General features: G+C 42.5%; 1 pseudogene; it reads left to right on the forward strand.

Annotated features, from left to right (window-relative positions):
• Window positions 1-2,273: 2,273 nt before the first annotated feature.
• Window positions 2,274-27,483, forward strand: LOC128595864 (zinc finger protein 665-like; annotated as a pseudogene).
• The last annotated feature ends 204 nt before the right edge of the window (window positions 27,484-27,687 follow it).

The following is a 27,687-nucleotide window of genomic DNA, read 5'->3' on the forward strand; positions in this document are numbered from 1 at the left end:
CCACTGTGGTGTCAGTCTTCCTGCCTAGAGCATTCTGCATACACTGTCCTTAAAGAATGCATGGTGGATTATAGGAACCAAACTGTTCTACCTAATCAGAAAAAGAGAACAGGCCATGAGCTTTGGACCCTGAGAATTTTATGGGAAGACAGTAATACCTTGTTCTTACTTTTTTGTTGTTGTTGTTGTTTCTTTTCTTTTTTGTTGAGACACGGACGTACTTTGTTGTCCTGGGTAGAGTGCTTTGGTGTCATAACTCACAGCAACATCAAACTCTTGGGCTCAAACGATCCTCTTCCCTCAGCCTCCATAGTAGCTGGGACTATAGGCAACGGCCACAACACCAGGCTATCTTTAGAGTTGGGGTCTCACTCTTGCTTATGGGGGTCTAAAATTCCTGAGCAAAAGTCATCCACCCACCTCAGCCTCCTAGAGTGCTACTGTTACAGGCCTCAGTAATAGCTTCTTAAGGACTAATAAAGGCTGTAGAAATAACACAGTGATACTGGTGGTCACCTTCTCCATTTAATGGCAATAGGTGTTGTTGACTGACTTAAGAAATAGTCTCTTTTTGAAGCTAAAGAAAGAAAAGTTCTATCCCAGTAGACAATTTCATCAAAACTACCAGTAGAGCATGAACTTGAGGCCATTCACATTTACCTCTTGGTTTTGTAATTTGCAACTGTTTTATTCCAGATACATCATAATTCCCCTGTTTGAACTAATAAAACTTAATAGTTGTTCATCTCTGTAATTGAGTCACCCTGTTTCTACCAATGTAGTTTTATTCCATCTGAGGAGGATACTTCATGGCAGATAATAACATTGAGGAATTGGGCCAGTGATTTTTAACCTTTTTTTATATCACAGCACACTTGAACCTATAGTTAAACTTCTGGGGCACACTTGAGTAAAGAAAAAGAATACACTTATTGGGCTATGAATGTCTTTCCTAAGTCATTTCATTAATGATCTTTAACAATTTTTGAGGCACACCTAAGGTCCTCTCAGAGTGACAGTCCTTCAGGAAAGCAATATGTGTTTGTGGTTGTGCCAGGAAAACTGGCACCCAGCATATTTAATTTTCTCCATATTGCTTAAAAAATTACATACTAAATACATTTTGTTTTAATAATTTGAAGTTGTATGTGGTGGTGCACACTTATAATCCCAGGTTCCTGAGTAGCTGAGGCAGGAGGATCATTTGAGAAGAGAAAACAAAGAAAAGACCTAAAATATATAAAAATTTAGCCTGGCACATTGGCACACACCCGTAATCCTAGTACTGTGGGAGGGTAAGGCCAGTGATCACTTGAGCTCAGGAGTTCAAATCAGCATGAGCAAGCGTGAGACTCTGTCTCTATTAAAAAGAAACTACTGGGCATTGTGGTGAGTGGCTTAAGTCCCAGTTACTTGGGAGACTGAGGCGAGAGGATCTCTTGAGCCCAAGATTTTAAGGTGGCTGTGTACTATGACACAAGAGTCACTCTACTCAGGGTGACAGAGTAAGACACCTTGTCTTAAAATATATATATATGTTTATATATATAAAACAATTTTTAAAATGTATTTTCTAATAACCTTCATATTGAACTGACATTCTCATGAATTTACAGTACATTCAGAAAATATTCTTGTGAGCCTACTATAAGGCCAACAAATTTTATCTTAAAGGTACATAATCTCAAGAGTATAAGAGAATAAATAGTGTGAAGAACACGTACGTAATTCTCATTTACATTCGAGAGTTACTGCTTTTTCAAAGCAGCCCTTGGTGACCCCTTACACTGGCTTGAACCGTACAGGCGCCAGGGTTGTCCTCCTGAAAGTCTCTGAAACTGAGCTTAGGCTTGAAGCCCTCCCTCTGGAGTGAACTGAGAATAGAAACGGAAAGGATTTCTAGTGTGTTCTGTTGGGCATCAGCCTGAAACTGCACATTCAGCCCAAGGAGGGGGTTGCAATTCACACTGTACTTTGCCTGTCCTAGACAGACATCCCTGGAGTATTTAATGTGATTGCAGAACTTAATTTTAATTGCAGGAACGTTCCTGGATTTAATACCAGCGACGTGGACGTTCCCAGCTAGATTCCGGTTCCCTGACCTCTGAATAGCTCCTGCCTTTTCCTACGTTTTCTCCCATAAACCCACGAAACTAGGCACCTGGGGAACCAGAACGCCCTAATGGTAGGCCCCGCCCAGACCCGCCCCTCCCCTGCGGCCCGCCCCTCCCCTGCGGCCCGCCCCAAGTACGTGCCTGCCCTTGAAACCCCGCCCCGTGTCCGTGCTGCCCGCAACCAGTGGCTCCCCCGCCTCTCCTACCTGCGCAGGTTGCCGCAGACCCGGAAGCCTCTGACTGGAACGGACGCGTTCCCGGGCCTGGTGAGTTTCTCTTTTTGCGATCACGAGTTGGTTTCTCAATCCCTAGCCCCTCTATACCCGGATTTTGGGGCTGTAGCGACCTCAAATCCCCGCACGGTTCCTTCCACTCCGAGTAAATTCACGTCCCAGTGAGCGTCCCGGGTCGCTTCCCTGTGAACTGAGTCTCCCGGAGGCAGGTCCTGGCTCCGGTCTTTCTGCCACAGGCATGGGAGACACCCCATTTTGCACCGTGTCGCCCCTGAGTGACCCCTGCGCTCCCTCCGCGCCCCCTAAAATCCTCGCTCGGGAGGGGGGTTCACGCACTTCCGGGTCCCCGGCCTCGCCCGAGTGTCCCTGGGGGGTCAGCGCCGCAGCCCCGCTCTCCGGGAGCCCGGTCCCGTCCCTGTTCCGGGGGTTCTGCAGACCCCACCTCTGCCCTAATCCGTCCCCTCAGCCCTTGTTCTGGGCGAGTCAGCTCCCCGGGACGGTCCTCAGTCACCGGTTCCTCTAAGTGGCGCGTGACACCAAATATCCTCTCAGAGGTAATTCTTGTGCGCTGTTCAGGCGAGCATGTTATTCCTATTTATTATGATGAATGTTTGGAGTAACAGAGACGGAGAGGAAGAGGGAGGAAATAGGAAAACTTAAGAGTGAGGGAGAGAGGAAACAAACCCTTTAAAAGTGAGGTCCATGAGAACAGAGGTCTTCTCAAGTAGGCTTCAAGGACAAACCTGCAAGGTCCTCCCCGTGATGACTCAGCTTTAAGATTTTTTTTTTTTTTTTGTAGAGACAGAGTCTCACTGTACCGCCCTCGGGTAGAGTGCCGTGGCGTCACACGGCTCACAGCAACCTCTAACTCTTGGGCTTACACGATTTCTCTTGCCTCAGCCTCCCGAGCAGCTGGGACTACAGGCGCGCGCCACAACGCCCGGCTATTTTTCTGTTGCATTTTGGCCGGGGCTGGGTTTGAACCCGCCACCCTCGGCATATGGGGCCGGCGCCCTACTCACTGAGCCACAGGCGCCGCCCAGCTTTAAGAATTTTAAGACACTTCACTTCCTGGGACCTGGAAATTAATACTTGCTTCCAAGTTTGTAAAAGCCACAGCCCGCTTCTCTAGCTTATTCAAACTGACCAATGAGAATACACTTGGGCTGGAACTTTTGAATGGAGATAAAAAGAAGATGAAACCGGTCAGGGAGTGAAGCCATTTTGTACTCTAGTCACCCTTTGCTCCCCTGAATAAAGCCCTTCCTCCCCTGAATAAAGCCCTTCCTCTTTTAAGGGTGTTTGGGTGTTCTTTCCCTCTCCACTAGGCCCTCTCTTCATTGGGCCTGGACTTCCTGGAACACCATGCATACTGCCCACTATAAGACGTGGAAGGGATTTGCACAGACTGAAGAGTGAAAGCCTAAGGTGTAAGGTAGCAGTGGAGCCAAAGTGGATGTAGAACAATAGCTAAAGTTTATTTGGAGCCTCAGTGAAGGCGGGCTGAGACTCAGTAGGCACCATCTTGGTAGACCAAGAGGGCTTACCTTTCAAAAGTTTTCCGTAGGTTGGGTGGGGGAAAGTGTTACTTTGGTGGTGTTGTGACTGTGGCCATATAGGGTTCCAGCTGGCTTCCTGCTGAGACCATTCTGTTTAAGGTTTGGTCCCCCTGGAGCCATTGTGTTCCACAGTTCCTCCTTCCTTCTGGCTGAGTCCCTGAAGGGGTGGGTTTCAGCAGAGGTCACTGAACAGCCAAGATAGAGTGCCTTGTGCTCAAAATGGATGGCCAATGCTTGCTCTGATTTTGGAGTTCTTCTGACCAATCAATGGAAGGACACCAGGGGTTGGGGGAGGAGGGAGGTAGGGGGAAGTTCCTGAAGCAATTTTCAGAAAACCTAGATGTCCTGACAGATGAAGGAAGAACCAACATAGGGTAACTGGCAGCAAATGGAGAGGTGTCTCAGACAGCGAGTCCTGGGAGGGCAGGAATGATTGGGAGTCAGGGCAGACAGAGCAGCCTGGTCCTGGGACACCAGAAGGGGGCACATAGAAGGGGAGCAGAGGAGGAACCAAAGCTGGATGGGAGAGAAGACAGGGTGTGTAACAGGGAAGAGGAAATGTAACAGTGGGAGCAGATGGGGAAAAAAGAGGGAGAAATGCAAGATTGGGATAGAAGATTGGGGAGAAAGAGCTGCAAAAGGTGACAACTTTCACAAATGGAGCAGAACAGCTAAGAAAAAGGAATAGAGGGAAGATGGGGAGAAAGAGCAGGAGAGAGGGCAACCAAATGAGGAGCAGAAGCCCAGGGGAGACATAGGAGAAGAGAGAAGCAAGAGCAGGGGAGAGAAGGTGAGGATGAGGTTTGTGGAGAATGAGGGAGGGAAGCACAAGGAAATGAAGACAGACGGGCCCTGAGCCTAGATGAGTCTTGATGTGATTGTGTGTGATGATTAAGTTGTGAGACTGTTTCCCCTATTTGTAATCTAATAAGTTTAGCATTTGTTGCAAATTTAGAGATGAAGTTGAGAATTGTACAACTCCTGTCCATAATTCTGGTGCATGAAATAATGCCTGGCCTCACAAGCTAGCCTCCATGTGTAGTCCAGATTCAGCCAGAGGGCAGTGAGTTAACCCCTTCCATTGTAGGTTACCCTCTTCCATTTTCCTAAGATGGGGTAAGGAGTGTGAGAGTTCCTGAGATAGGAAGAAAAACCAAAGTGTTTTTCCTACTTCATTTATTTATTTATTTTTAAGACAGAATCTCACTTTGTCGCCCTTGGTAGAGTGCCATGGCATCACAGCTCACAGCAACCTCCAGCTCTTGGGCATAGGCGATTCTCTTGCCTCAGCCTCCCTAAGTAACTGGGACCACAGACGCCTGGCTATTTTTTGCTGCAGTTTGGCTGGGGCCGGGTTCAAACCCGTGACCCTCAACATATGGGGCCAACGCCCCACTCACTGAGCCACAGGTGCTGCCCTGTTTTTCCTACTTTTATAATCAAGAAGTATATGAGTACTCAACACAGAATACACCACCTCTGGTCACTGACATGTGGGGGTCACTCCTCATCAGCATGGAGCTGTCCATCAGACACCCACTGGGTGTCCATAAGGTAACTGAGTTATGACACTGTCTAACTGGACATGGGATAAGATCTTCAGTTGTCAGGCTCAGTCCCACCAGGCTGCCCATATTAGATGCCAGTCCCAGGTCCCTAGTAGGGACCAGAACTTATTACTGAACAGCTATAAATTATGTGTTTTATGACTAGTTGCTCCCATTTTTGTAATTTCGTAAAGCTGTTTATAAACTTAGAAGAACATTTTCCAAAGGTTGACTCATTTGATACAGGAATATTCCAGAGGACATACATGAACAGACAGGAGCAAGAGCCATTCTCACAGATAAATGAAAACCTGGGAGGGGTGTTAGAAAACATGATTTTTATCCACATGTGAAGGGACAGTCTTGGTGACTCAAAGCTTGGGATCTGACCCTATCCACATGTCATTACTAACAAAATTGAGTTAGATTATGGGGCGCCCAGCTGGGATTCCCCCAAAGAAGTGGTCACTGGGGGAAACCACACACAGATCAGTGACTGGAGGTAAAATATTCTGTGTGCAGAATGAGTAGTTTTTCCTCTTTCAAATATTAAAGGGAAGACATTTTCTAACAACCCATCCTCCCTGAGGGCCTGGAACCTCTACCCAGTAGTGACAGGAATAGCCTTGTCTCTGCTCTTGGGTGTTGCTGGCCCTGCGATTCTGCATCATTGCCAGTCCCACTCAGAGTCTCACGGTGGCTTGGCATTCTCCCCGCACGGCTTCATCAATTTTTATTTTTATTTTTATTTATATATTTATGTTTTGAGGTGGAATGTCTGTCACCTGGTAGAGTGCCCTGGAATTATCATAGCTCACAGCAACCTCAAACTCTTGGGTCAACAGATCCTCTTGCCTCAGCCTCCCCACGAGCTGAGAGTAGAGGTGCCCCCCATGACACTGGGTAGTTTTTCTGATTTTAGTAGACACAGGGCCTCACTGTTGCCCAGGCTGGTCTGGAACTCCTGAGCTCAAAGGATCTTCCTGCCTTGGCCTCCCAGAGTGCTAGGATTACAGGCGTGAGGCACCAGGCTGGCCCAGGATTTCCTCCTTGAATCTTTTGTCATTTCTGTCCCATCCTCCCTTTCCTTATTATCTCATGTCATGGTTTAAACCCCTGTGACATGTCTCTGTTTCCCCTTTCACTCTCTCCCCTGAACTCTGGAATTCCGTGTCTCATTGTGTCTTCATCTCTCTGGCAGGCCATGTAACAGGCAACTCTTCTTTCTTGTGTCCTAAGGGGATTTTCTGAGCTTTGTGAAACATGTTCTCCTGCAGTCCTCATGTCTCAGACCAGAACGCCCTGTGCTCCCTGGGGCTCATGGAACTTCTTGTCATATATATATATATATATATATTTTTTTTTTTTGCAGTTTTTGGCCGGGGCTGGGTTTGAACCTGCCACCTCTGGCATTCTGGCTTATGGAGCCAGCGCCCTACTCCTTTGGGCCACAAGCACCGCCCACTTCTTGTCATATATTTAAATGGTAACCGCTATGTGAGTTGTACTTAAATAATGCAAGTTTTGAACCTGTGGCCTCAGGAATATATCATCCACATATCTCTTGACCTGTCTTGACATAAGGAAACACCATGACTCCAAGGAATAATTTTCTTATACTGTGTTGTAATATGTGAGACATGGTAAATCTTGCTCCGTGTCCTGGGCTAGAGTATTGTAGAATCATCAACCTCAAACTCCTGGGATCAAGCCATCTTCTTGTCTCAGCCTAGTACTTGGGAATACAGATGCGCACCGTGACACCTGGCAATTTTCTGTATTTTTAGTTGAGGTAGGATCTCACTGTTGCTAAGGCTATTCTCAAACTCCTGAGCTCAAGGAATCCACCTGCCTGGGCCTCCCAGAATGCTAGGATTATAGGGATGAGCCACTGCACCAGGCCAAGAAATTATATCTGAACACATTGTTTTTCCTTCCTTTTTTTACTCTGTTGCCCTGGGTAGAGAGCTGTGGCATCATAAAGTTAAACTCTTGGGCTCAAGCGATTGTCTTGCCTCAGCCTCCCACGTAGCTGGGACTACAAGAGCCCACTAGGATGCTGGGCTAGTGTTTTTGTATTTATAGTAGTTATGGGAGTCTCAGTCTTGCTGAGGACGATTGCAAACTCCTGAGCTCAAGCATTCTACCTGTTCATACTCCCAGAGTCCTAGGATTACTGGCATGAGCCACCACACAAGACCAAAATATTGTTGATAAGTAATTTTACCCAGAAGCAATCTCATGTCACTGGTAATTATTCCCGTGTGACAATCACGAGAGCTTTTACAACATCCCCCATTACCCTGTGTTTGAAAAATTGCCATAACTATTGCAAGTGCAAACACGTGATAACCTTGTGATTGTTGAACATTTGGAATGAAAACCCAAGTTAACTCATGACCATCAACAGTACGTTCAGTGCATTCTTGTACAAAGCAAAGAAAAACAGTACAGTACATCCTTTTGAAAGTTCTCTTGAGACACAGGAGATATAAGTGTGCGGGCCTGGGCTGTCCCTGCTCTGCTCTCCCAGGACCTCTCTGGCCTCCTCAGCTTGTGTCCTGCTCGCTGGCTCTGCTCCAGTCACATGGGCCTCTTTTTTTTCCCCACATTGCTCCTACTTCAGGGCCATAATGGTGGATGTCTGTCTTTCTAGAACTCTCCTGCCCGTTGGCTACCCTTCCTTCATTACCTCTTTGTTCTGATGTCACCTTCTCACAGAGGACTTCTGTCCCCTATTTAATATTTCAGCCACCTCTTCACCCCCACCAGGCCCCTGGTAGTCCATATTGGTTGAGCTGTATGTTTCTGTCGGGTCCTTTGCCATTAGTTGTAAGGACGCTGGTGACAAGTCTCCAAGGGTAGAGCAGAGATAGTAGTGGGAGTGGTCCTGGCCTTGCCCCTCTGAGGGGAGCTCAGGCCTGGTATCACATTAGAATGTGAAGGGTTTTTTCAAATATACCTCTCCTGTCCCCTTCCCATTCATACTGTCAGGTGGGGACCCACCTTCAGTAATGGTCCCAGTGACCAGGTGTGTCCATTCTGTGTCCCACGTTGCTGAGGGCTGAGGTCAGTCTGTGATGACAGAGGGTGAGGGGCTGTGCTCTGTCTTAGGTTTGGGGCTGTGCCCTGGAGGGGAAGCTCAGTGCAGCCCAGCTCTCCTCTGCTGCCCTGTATGCGGGACGTCTCCAGGAGGGAGGTGAACTCAGATGAGGGGGTCAGAGAATCACCAGTTTGTCTTTCTGTGGGAGCGTATCGTCCCTGCATCCCTCTCGGTGCAGTGGGCAACAGAGGACCTGCCTTTCCGCAGGACGAGGTCTTCCCTGTGTGAGTGGTTGTGTCACAGGGAGGGAGTGTGTTGATTCTAGACAATAAGCAGAGTATTTTTCTTATTCAGGATTGCCTCTAAAGAATCCAGTTACATGAAGAAGCCCAGAAGAGGAAAGAAAAGGATTCAGAAATGGCTCTTACTCAGGTACAGTGATGTTCTCGTTGGGTCCTCTGAGTCTCCCTCCTTTCTGAAATGCTGGCACTGGACTTGCTGATCTGTGACTCTGCAGCGTCCACCCTGATGTGTTTGCTGCCACTCAGCCCTGCCTTCCCTCAGTCCCTCTCCCCACGACCCAGTGACTTGAGCTTATGCAGAGGCTCCATAGGGCAGGGCCCTGGGAAGGACATCAGTTAGAGAGGGGATGTGGCCCCTGTGGTGTCAGTGCTGTGGGGCAGCAGGGACTGTATAGGGGCCACATCTGGGTGCACTGTCACTCTCTGTGGAGCAGGATTACAGAAGCTGTGTCTAGAGAATCTACCCAGAGCAGGTGAGATTTTTCCCTCGTTAAACAAAACCTGCTATTGTGTTCTTTTTGTACTTCAAACTTTTGAAACCATGAGTAAAATTACCAACCTTTGTGTTAATATTTTTCAATTTGTGGTAAGTGTTCATAATTTTCTTTATTTTGTGGAAGTGTATATATAAAATGGATTGTCTTTTTTTTTTTTTTTTTTTTAGAGACAGAGTCTCATTTTATCGCCTTCAATAGAGTGCTGTGGCATCACCTAGCTCACAGCAACCTCTAACTCCTGGGCTTAGGCAATTCTTTTGCCTCAGCCTCCCTAGTAGCTGAGACTACAGGCGCCCACCACATTTTCAGGCTATTTTTTTGGTTGCAGTTTGGCCAGGGCTGGGTTTGAACCCACTACCCTCGGTATATGAGGCCGGCACCCAACCCACTTAGCCACAGGTGCCACCCTATAAAATGGATTTTCATACTTTGCTCAATTTTCTATTCATGTATTTTTGGATCTATTTCATATCCTTTGGTTTATATTCTTTATACATATCTTGGTATCTTTTATAAATTATGCATTTTGGAAATGTGAAATAGAAATCTGTTTTTTCTAATGCCACCTGGTTTTTCTTGGGCCTTTGTTTGTTTCATTTATCTTTCTTTGCAAGTCCTTGCATGATTACAAAATACTGTTTCATGAAGTCTAAAGTTTTTTCTGTAACTTTTTGGTTATGTTTCTGTCTAATTTGAATTATTATGTAGATCTTAATTTAGGTATTTAATGTCCTAAGGGGTTCGTGTTTAGTTTGATAAATCCCTCCATTTTCTTCTTCTTTTCACAATTACGTTTGTTCTCCTTTGACGTGACACAGATTCATTGACACCCAAGTATTTTCCTTGTCTTTGAATGGCTCTGGACCTCTCATCACAGAGGTCTTTACACGTCCACATGTTCTGATGAGAATTGGGTTGGGTGGTCCTTGATCATGTCTTTGAGATGTCCTTTAGTAAAGTTTGTTGCTTTGCATCTTCACAGTTCAACAATGTTAGGTATATTGACATTATTCCACTCCATGTTCCTCGAACTTTTTCATACTGGGAAACTATATCCCCAGCAATACCAATTCCCCCTCTGACTTTTCATTTCTCTGCCGTCTTGCATGGTGTCTTTGTAAGAAGTTAACGTTACCTATTCCATAGGAGCAGAATCCCACACTGTCTTTTTGTGCCTCGTATAGTTTTGTAGCATAAAGTCCTCGAGGTTCATCCATCTAGTCCTGTCTTTCCTCATCAGCTTTTGTTAGTGTTTGTGTATTCAATGGGTGGCCCAAGACAATTCTTCTTCTTCAAAGTATGGCAGGAAAAAAAAAGATTAGACACCCATACATGACTCAGTTCTCAGTAAAATGGCACCAGAGCTTTCTCTCCTGGGCTATTATGTTGGTATGTGGTATTTAGAATAACACCTAGCACAGGGAAGTACTCAGAATCTTTAGACACTGCTCTTGCTGACATCATCTCTGATTTTAGATTCTGGCCTTTCCTTAAAGGCACCATGAATGTTGTTAACTCTGAAGTCACCACCCATCCTTTAGCTCATTTAGATACTTAATATCACTTTCTGTGTTAAAAATAGTATCTAACACACATACAGAGATAGCCCTGCATTTTTTTTTTATTTGTCAATTTCTTAAATGGTCCACAAGAATGAGAAATAACCTCATTGAGAGAGTATTAGAACCTTTGTGGAAGACTACAATAAAACACAAGGAGGGAGACATAGTGTGCTCAGAAATACTATACTTGGATTTGTAGGAAGACACCCCTGAATGAATCTATCCTTTCACCTCTGTCTTCTCTTTTGTGTAAACATTAAGAACACTACCCGTAACCCTTCGGTAAAATGTGTTTTCATTTCAGAGGCTTTTGACATTCAGAGATGTGGCCATAGAATTCTCTCAGGAGGAATGGACGTGCCTGGACCCTGCTCAGAGGACTTTATACAGGGACGTGATGTTGGAGAACTATAGGAACCTGGTCTCCCTGGGTGAGGATTACTTTTCTCCTGAAGTTAGGATCTATCTTTGCATACCTTTCTATTTTCCCTGATTGCCTCTTGGAACCCCCTGTGTTCTTGACTGAGATTGAAGCTGTATTTATTCAGAAATGAAAAGCTTCATAATGTGCCAGCTGGACATTACGTGTCCCTTTGTTTGTTTTCTGCCCCCTTCACCATACCAGGGCTGAGGTATGCTGGAAACCACATGACTTTTTAAATAGCCAATTCTTTTTTTTTTTTTTTCTTCAGTTTTTGGCCGGGGCTGGGTTTGAACCTGCCACCTCTGATATATGGGGCTGGCGCCCTACTCTTTTGAGCCACAGGCGCCGCCCTAAGTAGCCAATTCTCTGTTCTCTACACTGTACTGTTGGTTCAGTAGTTTTGGGAAGTCCGCTGGACAGTGGCGTCTCACAGTGTTCCCTCAGCATTCGGAAGTGGACGTTTTTGGATGAATTTGAGAAATCTCTCTGCAACATCCTCCCTCCTACCTTCATGTGTGGCTGGGATTTGGGAAGAGCACCCAGACTTGATGTTCATTTATTTTTTATATATATCAGCAGGAATCTCTGTTTTTAACCTGAGTATTAATTCCATGTTGGAGCAACGAAGAGGCTGTGGACTCAGGAGAGTGAAGTGGAAATAGCAAAAACTCCAGATGGGCGGCACCTGTGGCTCAGTGGGTAAGGCGCCAGCCCCATATACCAAGATTCGCCAGTTTGAACCTGGACCCGGCCAGCTAAAATAGCAGTGACAACTGCAACAAAAAGAGCTGGGCATTGTGGCGGGTACCTGTAGTCCCAGCTACTCTGGAGGCAAGAGAATCACTTAAGCCCAAGAGTTAGAGATTGCTGTGAGCTGTGACACCATGGCACTCTACCAAGGGCAACAAAGTGAGACTCTGTCTCAAAAAAAAAAGAAAGAAAACTCCAGATGGGTGGGAAAGTATCTGTGAAGTGTAAGAAAAACATTTATTTATTTTTTTATTTGTTTGTTGTTGTTAGAGACAGAGTCTTACTCTGTTGCCCTGCATAGAGTGCCATGGCATCATACCTCATAGCAACCTCAAACTCCTGGTCTCAAGGGACATTCCTGCCTGCACCTCCTGAGGAGCTAAAACTACAGGCACCCACCACAGCAGCGGTTCTCACCTGTAGGTTGCAACTCAGAGGAACACTATTAAAGGGTTGTGGCATTAGGAAGGTTGAGAACCACTGTAGTAGAGAGAGGCTCTCTGGAACTGGTCTGGAACTCCTGAGCTCACGCAACCCACCTACCTCAGTCTCTCAGAGTGCTAGCATTACAGACCTGAGCCAGCATGCCTAGCCTACGTAAAATCTTAAGTCCCCCCTGCTGACGAAATGGACCCCCCCCTCTTTGCCAAGATGACCCCAGAAATACCCTAAAGTTGAGTTTCTGGTTCTGAGAAGGAAGGTGAGACCTTCCTTAAGACGCTCCCTCTTCCCTTCTTAAAGATATTCTTTGTGGCTCATTAACAGGCTGAGGCTGTGCAAGGCAAAGCTTAAACCACACCTGCATGTCATCAATTTTCTTAACTGATTCCCATTTTCCTAAACAATTACAAATCAAAGAATTTCTAAACCCACCTATAACCTGTAGTGGTCCACTTTGAGATTTCCAGCCTTTTCAGTCCAATGCCTTCCTGTCTTCCTGACATGTAAAATCAAACTGTAACCCTGCCATGGGGAGACCACTTGCTCAAGGCTTCTTGGGTGTGGCTGTTTAGGCAGGTGACAGTCCCACATAATTGTTTCAGAATAAACCCCGTTACATTATTTGCATCCTTTTCCATTGGCATATCAAGGTTGTAACGGGTAAGAGCTCAGATGGGCAGAGAGAAAGTTGCACCATTAAACAGTATTTGGGAATCTGTCCTCACACCAAGGAGTTCTACAGTACAATAAAAGTTTAAATCTTGTGAGCTTTGAACAGAAGCCATTGTTTGTCCCCACTTGTCTCTCTGTTCTTTACACATGTAATGGTTTATTTTTTCTCCCCTTCATTGGTGCTGTGCAGCTCAGAGACAAAGTCTTTATTGTGATGGACAACACGCTGTGATCTGGCTTCTGTGAAATCTTGGTTCCCTTCTCTATTTATGGCATATGGAGGGCTATTTCAAAGGGTCTCTTTCCCCCATGGTGTGTCTTTCTATACTTGATTCCATCTGGTGCTCAGTTCTCGGTCCTTAGGGGGTGTCTGTCTCTGACACCTTGCCCTATTCAGGTTCCCCCCTATTTCCTGTACTTGGAAGACCTGATCAGGATGTGAGCAAACACAGGCTGCTGTTTCTTTGCATCTGGGGTCAGGAAACTTTACAAGCTGTCTGCCGCCCTCTCTGTCTGTTCATATGTATCTGAGATAGGAAGTAGCCAGAGCATTGTTTTTCCCCTTTCACACACCAGTAGTCACAGAATGCCTCCCTTCTGGTCCCCAAACTGTGTGGGGATTTCTCACCTCCCACAACCAATTTTCTGACCCACACCATCTGGGTGTCCTGTAATGCAATTTAGTTGTGACCTTATTTACCTGGAACTAGAGGCAAATCCCACAGGTTAAGGGTCGGGTTCCCAAGACTGCTGTGTACTTCAGTCACTAATTGCAGGCAGTGGATTGTCAGCTCTCCTTCCTGCTGGCAAATCGAGGTTCCCATGACTCCTCTGGTTCTACGCATGTGTTAGAGTGGCTCACAGAACTCAGGGAAGCACTTAGGGTTACTGGTTTATTGTCAGGGATTTTTCAAAGGATATAAGACAACAGATGAAGAGATTCACAGGACAAGGCTCAGAGGAGAGGGCCGAGGAGCTTCATGGCCTTTCTGTGGGTACCACCCTCCAGGAACCTCCACGTGCCCAGCATTCGGAGGCTCTCTGAGCCCTGTGGTGAGGGATTTTTACAAAGACTTCATCGTGTGGGCAGGAGCAACATTAGCTCAGTCTCTAGCCCCTCTCCCCTTCCCGGGGGATTGAATTTGCGGCTTTAATGTTCCAGGTTTCTCATTATGGCCTGGTCTTTCTCTTAAGCAGTCCCTGACCAGGAGATCAGCAAAATTGCCTTCTTAGAACAAATCACACTCCAGTTACTCAGTAAATTCCAAGTGATCAGAGGCTCTTTGTTAGGATCTGGCGAGGAGACCGATACATGAACTTCTTCTTTCACAAGGTCTTTCAGCCTTTCCTGAGTTCTACTTTCTCTACATTTCCCTCGTGTGAGTAAGAGGAGACTAGGTTGGCTTTTTTTTCTTTTGAGACAGAGTCTCACTTTGTTGCCCCCAGTAGAGTACTATGGCATCACAGCTCACAGCAACCTCAAACTCTTGGGCTTAAGCAATTCTCTCGCCTCAGCCTCCTAAGTAGCTGGGAGTACAGGTGCCCGCCACAACGCCCAGCTATTTTTTGGTTGCAGTTGTTACTGTTTGGCAGGCCTGGGCTGGATTCGAACCCGCCAGCTCTGGTGTATATGGATGGCGCCTTAGCCACTTGAGTTACAGGCACCAAGCCTACTGTTGTATTTTAGAAGATTTCCTTCTGTAGTGCAGAAGGTATGGCTCGACAGGAGTTCATCTCACATCTACAGATACTGTACAACTTTCTAAAGATAATGTCTAATTATTCCCTTACAACTGTTTGATCTGACTGAGTACTTACTATTAAAGTTTGCTCTTGTCCACTGAATTGATTAACTTACTATTAAAGTTTGCTCTTGTCCACTGAATTGATTACAGTGTTTAAATAGGACTTTTTGATAATCTCAAAATTTGCTTTTCTTGTTAATTTACTGGTTTTTTGTTTTTTTTGAGACAGCGTCACCTTCAGTCACCCTGGGTCAACCACTGTGATATAATAGCTGACAGCAACCTCAAAGTCCTGGGCTCAAGCCATCCTCTTGCATCTGTCTCCCAAGTACATGAGACTGCAGGTGCTCGCTGCAACACGGAGCTACTTTTTCCATTTTTAGTAGAGACAGGGTATTGCTGTTAGTAAGGCTGCTCTGCTCAGCTCAGGTTTTGACCCACATAGACCTCCCAGAGTGCTAGGATTATAGGCGAAAACTACTGTGCCCACCTGTTTTTTTTGTTCTTTGAAAGAAAGTCTGTCTGCTTGCCAAGCTTGAGCACCATGACATCAGCCTTGCTCACACGAACCTCAAAGTCCTGGGTTCAAGTGTTTCCCTTGCCTCAGCCTCTCAAGTAGCTGGCACTTCAGGCACATATCTATTTGTTAAATTACTGTCTTAATCCCAGAAATACCATTAACTTGACTTGCCAACATTTGTTATTTAAGACACATTCAGTTTTCAGTAGTGTGTTTTCAATTTCCTAAACATAATTTGTGGATATTGTTTTCATTTTATTTTTTCTCTCTTGGAACAAATGTCAAATTCTACTATTTTGTCCAGATTCATCATGTCTGCTTTGGTATACTAAATTAATATTTGAGTATCTAAATTGTTTATTGGCTTTTTTTTTTTTTTTTTGACATGGTCTTACTATGTCAACCTCTATAGACTGCTGTGGCGTCACAGCTCACAGTAACCTCAAACTCTTGGGCTTAAACGATTCTCTTACCTTAGAGCACTATGGGCACCTGCTCTAGGGCCCAGCTATTTTTCTGTTGTTTGGCAGGCCCCAGGCCAGGTTCCAACTCACCTGCCCTGGTGTATGAGGCCCTACCTTAGCCTCTGAGCTACAGGTGCCAAGCCATTTATTGGAATCTTACCACATTTCTTTTTTTTTTTTTTTTGTAGAGACAGAGTCTCACTGTACCGCCCTCGGTAGAGTGTCGTAGCGTCACACAGCTCACAGCAACCTCTAACTCTTGGGCTTACGTGATTCTCTTGCCTCAGCCTCCTAAGCAGCTGGGACTACAGGCGCCCGCCATAGCGCCTGGCTATTTTTTTGTTGCAGTTTGGCTGGGGCTGGGTTTGAACCCGCCACCCTTGGTATATGGGGCCAGCGCCCTACTCACTGAGCCACAGGCGCCGCCCCACATTTCTTATATACTTCATGACCTTCTCTGCTTTTGTTTATATCACCTGTATTTTCTGTATCATTTTGGGAGTTTTGGAAGTTGCATCCATTTTTTTTTTTTGTTTGTTTGTTTGTTTTGTTTTTGTTTTCTCTCTGAGCTCCAGGGAAATAATCTTTTCTTTTGGTTGCCTCTTTCTTTTTTCTTTTTTTTTTTTTGCAGTTTTTGACCGGGGCTGGGTTTGAACCCGCCACCTCCGGCATATGGGGCCAGCGCCTTACTCTTTTGATCCACAGGCGCTGCCTTTGTTTGCCTCTTTCTTAACCACAGTTTTTGCCCTTAGAAAATGTCCCTTCCATTCCTCCTGTAACTACCACTCATATTTTCTTTCTCTGTTACTGCTATAGTGTGTAGGTGTGTTTTGTTTGTTTCAGACAGACAATCAGCTAGGCTGATGCCAACCTTAAATTCTGGGCTGAAGTAATTCTCCTACCTCAACCTCCCAAGTAGTTGGGACTACATGTGCATAGCATGATGCCCATCTAGATGTTCTAATTTTTTTTTTTTTTTTGTAGAGATGGGATCTTGTTCTTGCTCAGTCTGGTCTCAAACTTCTCAGCTCAAGCCATCTCCCTACCTTGGCCTTTCAGAGTGTGAAATTATCTTGTTGCATGTTTTCAATTTCAGCCTATGTATGTCCTTAGAGCTAAGGCAAGTATACTTTGGAAAACATGTAGTTGGAGCCTGTTTATTTAGCCAATCTGTGTCTTCCAACTGCTGAGTTAGGCACTAACAATTCAGGTATTAGTGAAGGAGAATGTTGTAGTTTTGCATTTTTATTGCCTACTATCTGTGTTTCCTGTAGGTTTTTTTATTCTTCATTTTTCACTCACTGCCTTCTTTTCTATCTTGTTACTCTCCTAGAGACGTGTGTTTGCTCCCTTTTCATTTATTTTTGTGTATATCTTGTAGACATTTTGGAGGAAGTATGTTAAGCATCTTAAAGTTATAATGTAATTGATAAAACTGATAACTTAATTTCCATGCCTTGCAAGAACTCCTTTGTTGCATGTTCACTATGTTAGGAATGTCAGAATTCCTTCTATATATGTTGTGTGTCCATTAAGGTATATATACACACATAGTATTTTTCTGGCTTTTTTCTTATTAATGTTAGGGGAAATAATGTGAAGTTTTTAAAAAGAGTATAATATGAAAGTCTTTGTATCTGTCCATTTATTTACATTTACTGGAAAACTTTCTTTGTGGGTTGGAGTTACTATCTCTGCCTTTTTTTGTTTAACTTCATAGACTTGTTAATATTTCTGGGAAGACAAGCATAGAACGCTAATAAACTCTCTCATCATTAATCAGTTTATACATACCATCCCATTGCTTTCTTGAATTAAAGGTTTCTGCTCAGAAATGCAAATAATCATACACAAAGTTCCCTTGTATATCACAAGTCTGTTTTCTCTTTTTTTTTTCAGACAGAGTCTCGTTATGTTGCCCTCGGTAGAGTGCCTTTGCATCACAGCTCACAGTAACCTCAAACTCCTGGGCTTAAGTGATTCTTTTGCCTCAGCTTCCCAAGTAGCTGAGACTACAGGCACCCGCCACAACACTCAGCTATTTTTTTTGGTTCCAGTTGTCATTGTTCAGCAGGCTCAGGTTGGGCTCTACCCCACCACCCTTGGTGTATGTCACTGGCGCCCTATTCACTGAGCTACGGGTAACAAGCCATCTTTCCTCTTGCTACATATACAATGTTCTCTTTCTTATTGCCTTTCATAATTCCTTTCTATTTATATATTTTTATTTTCTTTTTTTTTGAGACAGAGTCTCACTTTGTTGTCCTTGCTAGAGGGCTATGACATCATAGCTCACAGCAACTTCAAACCCTAGAGCTCAGAGGTTTTTCTTGCATGAGCCTCTCATGTAGCTTGAAGTATAGGTGCCCACCACAATGCCTTTTAGTAGAAACAGGGTCTTGCTCTTGCCTGAGCACAGGCAATCTACCTGTCTTGGCCTCCCAGAGTGCCAGGATTAGGATTGCAGGTGTGAGCCACCTGGCTGGGCGTAATAATTTCTTTTTAGAAAATGTGGGTATTGGTGTATGCCACACCTTTGGGGGGCAAGACACGATTGTAAGAGGGTCTTTACCTAACAAATGCAATCAGTGCAACCTGGTTTCTTCTACCCTCAATGAATCCCCAACAATAAATTTTTTAAAAAAATGTAAAAGAAAAAAAGAAAGAATGGCACATTGGAAAAGGGTAGCTTTAGATAGATAGCAAGTAGAAATTTGAGGAAAGATCAGTGAGCCATTTCCACAACCCCTCTACTGTTAAGCCTTGTCTTAACTTGCTGCTTTTTTATGTCTATCAATAAACTCTGAATACTCTAAAAAAAAAAAAAAAAGAAAGAAAGAAAGACAAGAAAATGTGGGTGTTTTGGGTTATATGAAGTTGGACATGGTTGAGCTTCTTAAACTGGTATGTGCATTTCTTTCCTTCAATTTGGGATGTTTGGGAAATTATTGCTTCAAGGTAGCAATAATTTTTTTTTTTTTTACGTATACATGTGTTTATTAGGTTTCCACTTTTTGCCTTAACAAAATTAAAAAGGCTTAAAATTTAACAAAATAATTATGTTTAAGATAAGGCCTAGAAACAAAAACCTCGTAAAGAACGAACAAAGATAAATACATTCAGAAAAGAAATCAGACAATTGCTGCATCAAAATATTAAGCACTAATAATAATAATAATGCAAAGAAAGTAACATTCACATCGTCAAGTAAGAGTATGTCTATTATAGAATGCTTTGACTTTGAGGTTAACTGATGGAGTCATCAGTTAACTTCTTATGTTTTTCCCCAAAGTCTCAATACTAATATTTATAAGTAAAAGTAAAAGATAATTTGAAAAAACAGATCATGCCAAATCTTATAGATAATAGACAAAGAAGAAATACTTCAAAATCATTCTACTTAATCTGGATACACCTGATACTAAAATTGAAGAAAATATATTATTATAAAGGGGAAATTACAAACATATTTCACTTGTAAATGAGGATGCAATATCCTAAACAACATATTAACAAGTTGAATTAAAAATTCATGTTTAAGTAATGTACTTTGGTCAAAATTAAATCCAATTTATGTAAGAATTAGTCACTATTTTCATTTCTTTCTTTTTTTCCTTTTCTTTTCCCCTATCCCCTCCCTCCTCTCTCTGTCTGCTCTCCCTTTCCCCCACTCCTCACCCTGTCATTAATTGTCCTCATATCAAAGTTGAGTACATAGGATTCATACTTCTCCATTCCTGTGTTGCTTCACTAAGAATAATGTGTTCCACCTCCATCCAGGTTAGTACAAATGCTGCAAAATCTCCATTTTTTTTAATGGCTGGGATAATATTTCATGGTGTACATATACCACAGCTTGCCGATCGATTCCTGGGTTGAAGGACATTTAGGCTGTTTCCACATTTTAGTGATTGCAAATTGGGCTGCGATAAACAGCCTAGTACAAGTGTTTTTATAATAAAAGGGTTTTTTTCCTTCTGGATAGATGCCCAGTAATTGGATTGCAGGATCAAATGGGAGGTCTCGGCTGAGTTCTTTGAGGTTTCTTCATACTTCCTTCCAAAAAGGTTGTATTAGTTTGCAGTCCCACCAGCAGTGTAAAACTGTTCCTTTCTGTCCACATCCGCACCAGCATCTGCGGTTTTGAGATTTTGTGATATAGGCCATTTTTGCTGGGGTTAGATGATATCTCAGGGTGGGTTTAATTTGCATTTCTCTAATAATTAGGGATGATGAGCATTTTTTTCATGTGTTTGCTAGCCATTCACCTGTCTTCTTTAGAGAAGATTCTATTCATCTCTCTTCCCCATTGATGTATGGGATTGTTGGTATTTTTCTTGTGGATTAATTGAAGTTCTGTATAGATCCTGGTTATTAAGCTTTTGTCTGATTCAAAATATGCAAATATTCTTTCCCATTGGGTAGGTTGTCTATTTGCTTGGTTGTTGTCTCCTTGGCTGTACAGAAGCTTTTCAGTTTAATTAAATCCCATTTGTTTATTATTGCCGTTGTTGCTATTGCCATGGCAGTCTTCCTCATAAAGTCTTTCCCCAGGCCAAAATCTTCCATTGTTTTTTCTATTCTTTTTTGAGGATTTTTATCGTTTCATGCCTTAAATTTAAGTCCTTTATCCATCTAAAATCAATTTTTATGAGTGGAGAAAGGTGTGGGTCCAGTTTTAGTCTTTTACATATGTATATCCAGTTCTCCCAGCACCATTTATTGACTAGGGAGTCTTTCCCCCAGTGGACACTCTTGTTTGGTTTATCGAAGATTAGGTGGCTGTAAGTTGTTGGTTTCATTTCCTGGTTTTTTATTTGATTCCAAATGTCTGTGTCTCTATTTTTGCGCCAGTACCATACTGTCTTGTCCAATATGGCCTTGTAATACAGCCTAAAATCTGGCATGGTGATACCTTCAGCTTTGTTTTTATTACTAAGAACTGCCTTAGCTATATGGGTTTTTTTCTGGTTCCATACAAAATGCAGAATCATTTTTTCCAAGTCTTGAAAGTAGGACGTTGGTATTTTATTAGGGATGGCATTGAATTGGTAAATTCTGCTCTGGGAAGTATAGACATTTTAACAATGTTGATTCTTCCTAGCCATGAGCATGGTATGTTCTTCCATTTGTTAATGTCCTCTGCTATTTCCTTTCTTAGACTTTCATAATTTTCTTTACAGAGGTCCTTCACCTCCTTTGTTAGGTATATTCCCAAGTATTTCATTTTCTTTGGGGCTATGGTGAGGGGAGTTGAGTCCTTAATTAACCTTTCATCTTGGCTGTTGTGGAAATTATTTCTTCAAATGGGGAGTTGAGTCCTTAATTAACCTTTCATCTTGGCTGTTGTGGAAATTATTTCTTCAAATGAGTTCTCAAATCCTCTTCCTTCTCTTTGTAAGTTTCTCAAAATACGTATATTCTTCATTTGATGTCACATAAAACTATTAGGCTATTTTCTTTTCTCAGTTTTCACTTTGCATTTCAAGTGAATAATTTGCTGTATTTTGTTTTCAAGTTCTCCCTTTTTTCTACATCATCTGCTTTGGAAACACTCCAGCGTATTTATAAATGCACTCATTCACCTACAGACGTTCTGATTGGATGTTCTTTATACTTTTACTCTTTTCTCATATTCTCATTTTGTCCCTACATCTTTTTATTAATTTCTTTTAGTTGGCTATCAGTTATTTCTTAGTTCACTGAGCATCATTAAGACAGTTGGTTTACATTTTTGTCAAGTAATTCACAGGGCTATCTTGTTTGAAGAGTTTCCCAGTGGAGACATTTTATCTTAAAGACACTTGTACTCATTAGCCAGGTGTTGTGGTGGCTCCTATTGTCCCAGTTACTTGGGAGGCTGAGGCAAGAGAAACGGTTAAGCCTGAGGATTTGAGGTTGCTGTGAGCTGTGAGCACAGTACTCTACTGAAGGCAGCATACTGAGACTGCTTCAAAAAAAAGAGAAAGAAGACGACACTTGCACTCAAATGTTTATAGCTCCCCAATTAACAATAGCAAAGATACAGACACAACTCAAATTCCCATCAATATGTGAAAGGATTAATAAATCTGGTATATGTACACCATGGAATACTACTCAGCCATTAAAAAAAAATGGTGACCTAGAATCTTTTGTACCAACCTGGATAGAATTAGAAGCCATATTCCTAAGTGAAGTATCACAAGAATGAAAAAAAAAAACACCACATGTACTCACTATTAAATTGAAACTACTTGAGCAATACTTACTTGTACATATGGGAGCAGAACTCAACAGAATTCAAGTAGGTGGAGGGTGGGATGAGTAAATTTACATTTGATGGGTACATGGGCCACTTTCTACATGAAGGGCATATTTATTACTTTTATTGAAAATATATAAGTGCTGGGCGTGGTGGCCCATACCTGGCATCCTTGCACTCTGGGAGGGCAAGGCAGGTGGATGCTTGAGCTACGGAATTCAAGACCAGCTTGAGGAAGAGCAAGACCCCATGTCTATTAAAAATAGAAAAACTATTGCAAGAGGGACTTTACCTAACAATTGCGATCAGTGTAACCTGGCTTATTGTACCCTCAATGACTCCCCAACAATAAAAAAAAAAAAAAAATAGAAAAACTAAGGCAGGAGTATACCTGGAGCCCAATAGTTGGAGGTTGTTAGGAGGTATGATGATGCCATGGCACTCTACCCAGGGAAATGGCATGAAACTCTGTCTCAAAAAAAGAAAAAAAAAAAAAATATATATATATATATATATATGTTTTATATATACATAAACTGTATAATTAAAATGTATGTACCTCTGTAATATTCTGAAATAAATTTAAAAAAAAAATTTTTTTGGGCGGTGCCTGTGGCTCAAGGAGTAGGGCGCCGGTCCCATATGCCGGAGGTGGTGGGTTCAAACCCAGCCCCGGCCAAAACAAAAAAAAAAAAAAAAATTTTTTTTCCATCGTGGGATTTTGTACTATATTTTGGTAACACTGTGTCTCCCTACAGGCATGAATGTCTGTGACACCGGGACACTACCGAGGGCTACAGAGTGACACTGTCTCAAACAAAAAAAATTAAATAGATAAATATTTTAGTTAGTGAAGTTGTTATTTAATTTCACTCATGTTATCAAGGGCAGATTTTTTTTTTCCTCTCTTTTCTTGATACAGAATCCCACTCTGTCACCCTTTATCCATCTAAAATCAATTTTTATGAGTGGAGAAAGGTGTCAAGGATAGTGTCCTGGAGTCATAGCTCATAGCAACCTCAAACTCTGAGGCTCAAGGGGATCCTCTTGCTCAGCCTCCTGAGTCACTAGGACTACAGGTGCCCACCACAATGCTTCGATAATTGTTCTATTCATAGTATAGACAGTGTTTCACTCTTGCTCGGGGTGCTCTACACTCCTGGGCTCAAGCAATCCACCCACCTTAGCATCCCAGACTCCTAGGATTATAGGTGTGGGAAACAAGGCCCAGACTAATGCAGATTTGAGTAATAGCCTCCTCGCTTTGTTTTTTCAAATATACCTCTACCTGACCAGCCACTGGATTATGATTCTGTACCCAGGATTTGACTGCATGGCTGTACCCTTGATAACAACATTTTGTGTCATTGTGAATATAATTGAGATGATCCCTTTCTTCTCCATGGCCATATCTAGGTATTTCCTTTTGGGTCCCACTGAGAGCATACCTGCATATGATTTCCCGGAATCTCCCACCCAAGTACCAACCAGGCCTGAAGCACCTTAGCTTCTGAGATGAGAGAAGATTGGACACATTCAGGGTGGTATGGCCATAGACAGTCCTCTATAATCTATATGTAGAATTTTTTGAATATATGCTAGAAATAGAATTCAAAGGTCATTCAATGTGATAAATTTAATTTCATAGTAAACATTGTAATACTTACAAACCTAATTTCTTCCCACATCATCAAACCATGTCTCCTTCCAATCTCTTCCATTTTAGCCTCACTACCACAGCTTTAGTCTCATAGTTGAGAATGGGGTAGTTTTGGTTGCTAAATCACTTTTCCTTCCTGCCACAGTCAGAATTTTAAATGACATGGTATATTTTCATTTCCATAGATCTGTAAGTATAATGTCTGTGTCTGCATACCCATGTAAAGACATATTATGTATTTAGTATTTTACTAAGCACAGTGGGGTTTTAGCATATTACTTATTATATTCCTGACCACACCAATTTCCACAAGACCCCTTCCTGCCAATACTACTCTCACCATGTAAACCTAGTTGCTTAACATTAGCAAACTGTTGCAGAACACTGCCTAAATTGTTATTTGTACTGGTGCCTAAATCAGGATATGCCCTGGGTGATGACTCACACACCACGTCCATGAAGGATGACTGAGTAACCCAGCGGGCAACACAGCCAAGACCTTCTGTGTCTCTCGAACTGTTTCTTCCTATGCTCTTGTGTTTCTTATGCCTTGTTGTTTCTGGTGCTCCTTGGAATAGCAGTTGCTCCTAAGAACAGGTATGAGCCTGCAGACCCTGGGTCAGCTCCTGTTTTTCTCATTTAATGTGTAAATTGGCATTAGATGCATAAATGCTGTGGACCTGCTGATTTTACATGAAACGTAATTTGTATCTTGGTTCCTCTAACAACCTCTTCGTGCTGGTTGATGGATAAGAATACTGCATGGTGTTTGTAAAGACTGCTGAATTCAGAATAGGACCTCAGCATATGAACTTTGACCAACATGAATGTTCAAATCATAGTTACCTGAATTATGTATAAGATCGTATTTCTCAGTTCATTCCAAGAAATATTTTCTGTGACCCTACTTCATACATTTTCCAAGTACACGTACATCATTCCCTTCAATCACTGAACACCCACATGCTTTGAGCCCATTGCAGTGCTTTGCCTGCAGGGTAAAATTACTTTCCCTTCTGGGTTAACATGGGCTTTTGTGAGGTGTTTTGCTAATAGGTTGTTTTATGCTAGCCTTCCCTGCCTACTCTTGAATTACATGTAATCACCTTTTCTTCATTTAAAATAAATAAATAAATAAAATAGAGAGTTAGGGCGGCACCTGTGGCTCAGTGAGTAGGGCGCCGGCCCCATATGTCAAGGGTGGTGGGTTCAAACCCAACCCCGGCCAAACTGCAACAAAAAAATAGCCGGGTGTTGTGGCAGGCGCCTGTAGTCCCAGCTACTTGGGAGGCTGAGGCAAGAGAATCGCGTAAGCCCAAGAGTTAGAGGTTGCTGTGAGCCATGTGACGCCACGGCACTCTACCCAAGGGCGATACGGTGAGACTCTGTCTCTACAAAAAAAATAAATAAAGAGTTTTCCTAATAGTCAAGAAATCACATGTTTTGCAACTCTGTGTGCTGTGCCTATGCTACTTTTGGTATAATGTTATATATTTCAATAGGAGGTGTTTAATGACCAGTGTAATTCATCAAAAGTCTGTGTTTCTTTCTATCTTGTAGGTATCTCTTCTATATGTGTGATAAATGAATTGCCACCTACAGAGAGCAGTAATATAGAAGAAATATCCCCCAGAGCAATGTTGGAAAGGAAAGAAAACCATGACATTGAAGGCTTTTGCTTTAGGGAAGTTCAGAAGAATATACATAACCTTGCATGTCAGTGGGGAGATGATGAAAGACATTGCAGTGGAGTCCGTATGACCCCTCAAGGAAATCTCACTGGTAGGAGAGATGAGCATGATAGGAAGAATTCGCGAAACAAGATTGTTAATAATCAGCTGGGATTCAACACCCAGTCAGATCTCCCAGAACTGCAGGTATTTAAGATTGAGGAGAAAATTTATGAATGTAATCCCATGGATCTGTCTATCAACAGTGATTTCTTGGTTTCCCCACCCCACAGAATTACTTCTACTATGAAACCCCCCTTTTCTCGTGAACGTGAGTATGATCTTATGGATTCATTATTCCCACAAAGAGACAAACCACACATAGTGACAGACCATTACAGATGTACTGAGTGGGACAAAGCCTTTAATCAAGGCACACATATCACCATTCATCAAATAATGCATGAGGAAGAAAATCGATTTAAATCTGATATATGTGCTAAAATTTTCAATAAAAAATCAAGCCTTAGAAGTTATCAGAGAGTCCATGCTGTAAAGAAAACTCACAAGTGTAATGAATGTGGCAAGGTCTTCAATTACATTTCACAGCTTGCCCGGCATCAGAGAATCCACACTGGAGAGAAACCTTACAAATGTAATGAATGTGGAAAGCTATTCCGTGAAAGTTCAGCCCATGCACAGCATCAGAGAATCCACACTGGAGAGAAACCTTACAAATGTAATGAATGTGGAAAGCTATTCCGTGTAAGTTCAATCCTTGCACAGCATCGGAGAATTCATACAGGAGAGAAACCTTACAAATGTAATGAATGTGGAAAGGTATTCCGTACAAGTTCAATCCTTGGACAACATTGGAAAATTCATACTAGAGAGAGACCTTACAAATGTAATGAATGTGGAAAGGTATTTCATCGTGTTTCACACCTTGCAGAACATCGGAGAATTCACACAGGAGAAAAACCTTACAAATGTAACGAATGTGGCAAAATGTTCACTCAGAAATCATCCCTACAAATGCACTGGAGGATTCATACTGGAGAGAAGCCTTACAAATGTAAGGAATGTGGAAAGGTATTTAATCACAAGTCACATCTTACAAAACATCAGAGAATTCATACTGGAGAAAAACCTTAAAAATGTAATGAATGTGGCAAAATGTTCAGTAGCAAGTCATCCCTAGGACATCCCTGAAAGAAACTTTACAAATGTAAAGAATGTGACAAGGTCTTAAGTCATAACTCACACCTTGCATGACATCTAATAATTCATACTGATGAGAAACCTTGTAAATGTAGTAAATAGGGGAAAGTGTTCAGTCAGAATTCACACCTTGCAAATCATTGGAGAATTCATCCTGGAGAGAAACCTTATAGGTGTGATGAATATGGCAGTCTTTAGTCAAACTGGTATCTTGTTTATTGTTAGAGACTTCTTTTTTTGCAGGGGGGGGGTGCGGTTAATCTTTTTTGTTTGTTTTTTACTTTTTTTTATTAAATCATTTCTGTGTACACTGATGCATTTATGTGATTCAGGGTAGTGATTTGATATACAATGTGAAATGCTTACATGGAACTGATTAACACATCCATCACAATTATACTCTTTTCTTAATAGTTTTGAAATGTACCATTGCATCATGCACATTAGGTGGGATTCCCCCAAATATCCTCCCTCTGCCTGCCTCCCTCCCCTCTGTCTCCTCTTCCCTTCTATTTTCTGAACTATATGTTTTACCATTCGTATGATTGGTGATTATATACTGATTTCATAGTAGTATTGAGTATATTGGATACTTTTTTTCCCATCTTGAGACACTTTACTAAGAAGAATATGTTCCAGCTTCATCCAGGTAAAAATAAAAGATGTAAAGTCTCCATCTTTTATGGTTGCATAGTATTCCATGGTGTACATATACCACAGTTTGTTAATTCATTCATGGGTCGATGGGCACTTGGGCTGTTTCCATGTCTTGGCAATTATGAATTGGGCTGCAATAAACATTCTGGTGCAAATGTCTTTGTTGTTAAGTGATTTTTGTTCATCTGGGTATATACCTAGTAGAGGAATTTCAGGATCAAATGATAGATCTGCATTTCCTTCCTTGAGTATTCTCCAAACTTTTTTCCAAAAAGGCCTTATTAGCTTGCATTCCCACCAGCAGTTTAGAAGTGTTCCCTTCTCTCCACAGCCATGCCAAATGTGTAGTTTGGGATTTTTTG

This window comes from Nycticebus coucang, chromosome 10 (genome assembly GCF_027406575.1).
Source record: "Nycticebus coucang isolate mNycCou1 chromosome 10, mNycCou1.pri, whole genome shotgun sequence".
NCBI lineage: Eukaryota > Metazoa > Chordata > Mammalia > Primates > Lorisidae > Nycticebus > Nycticebus coucang.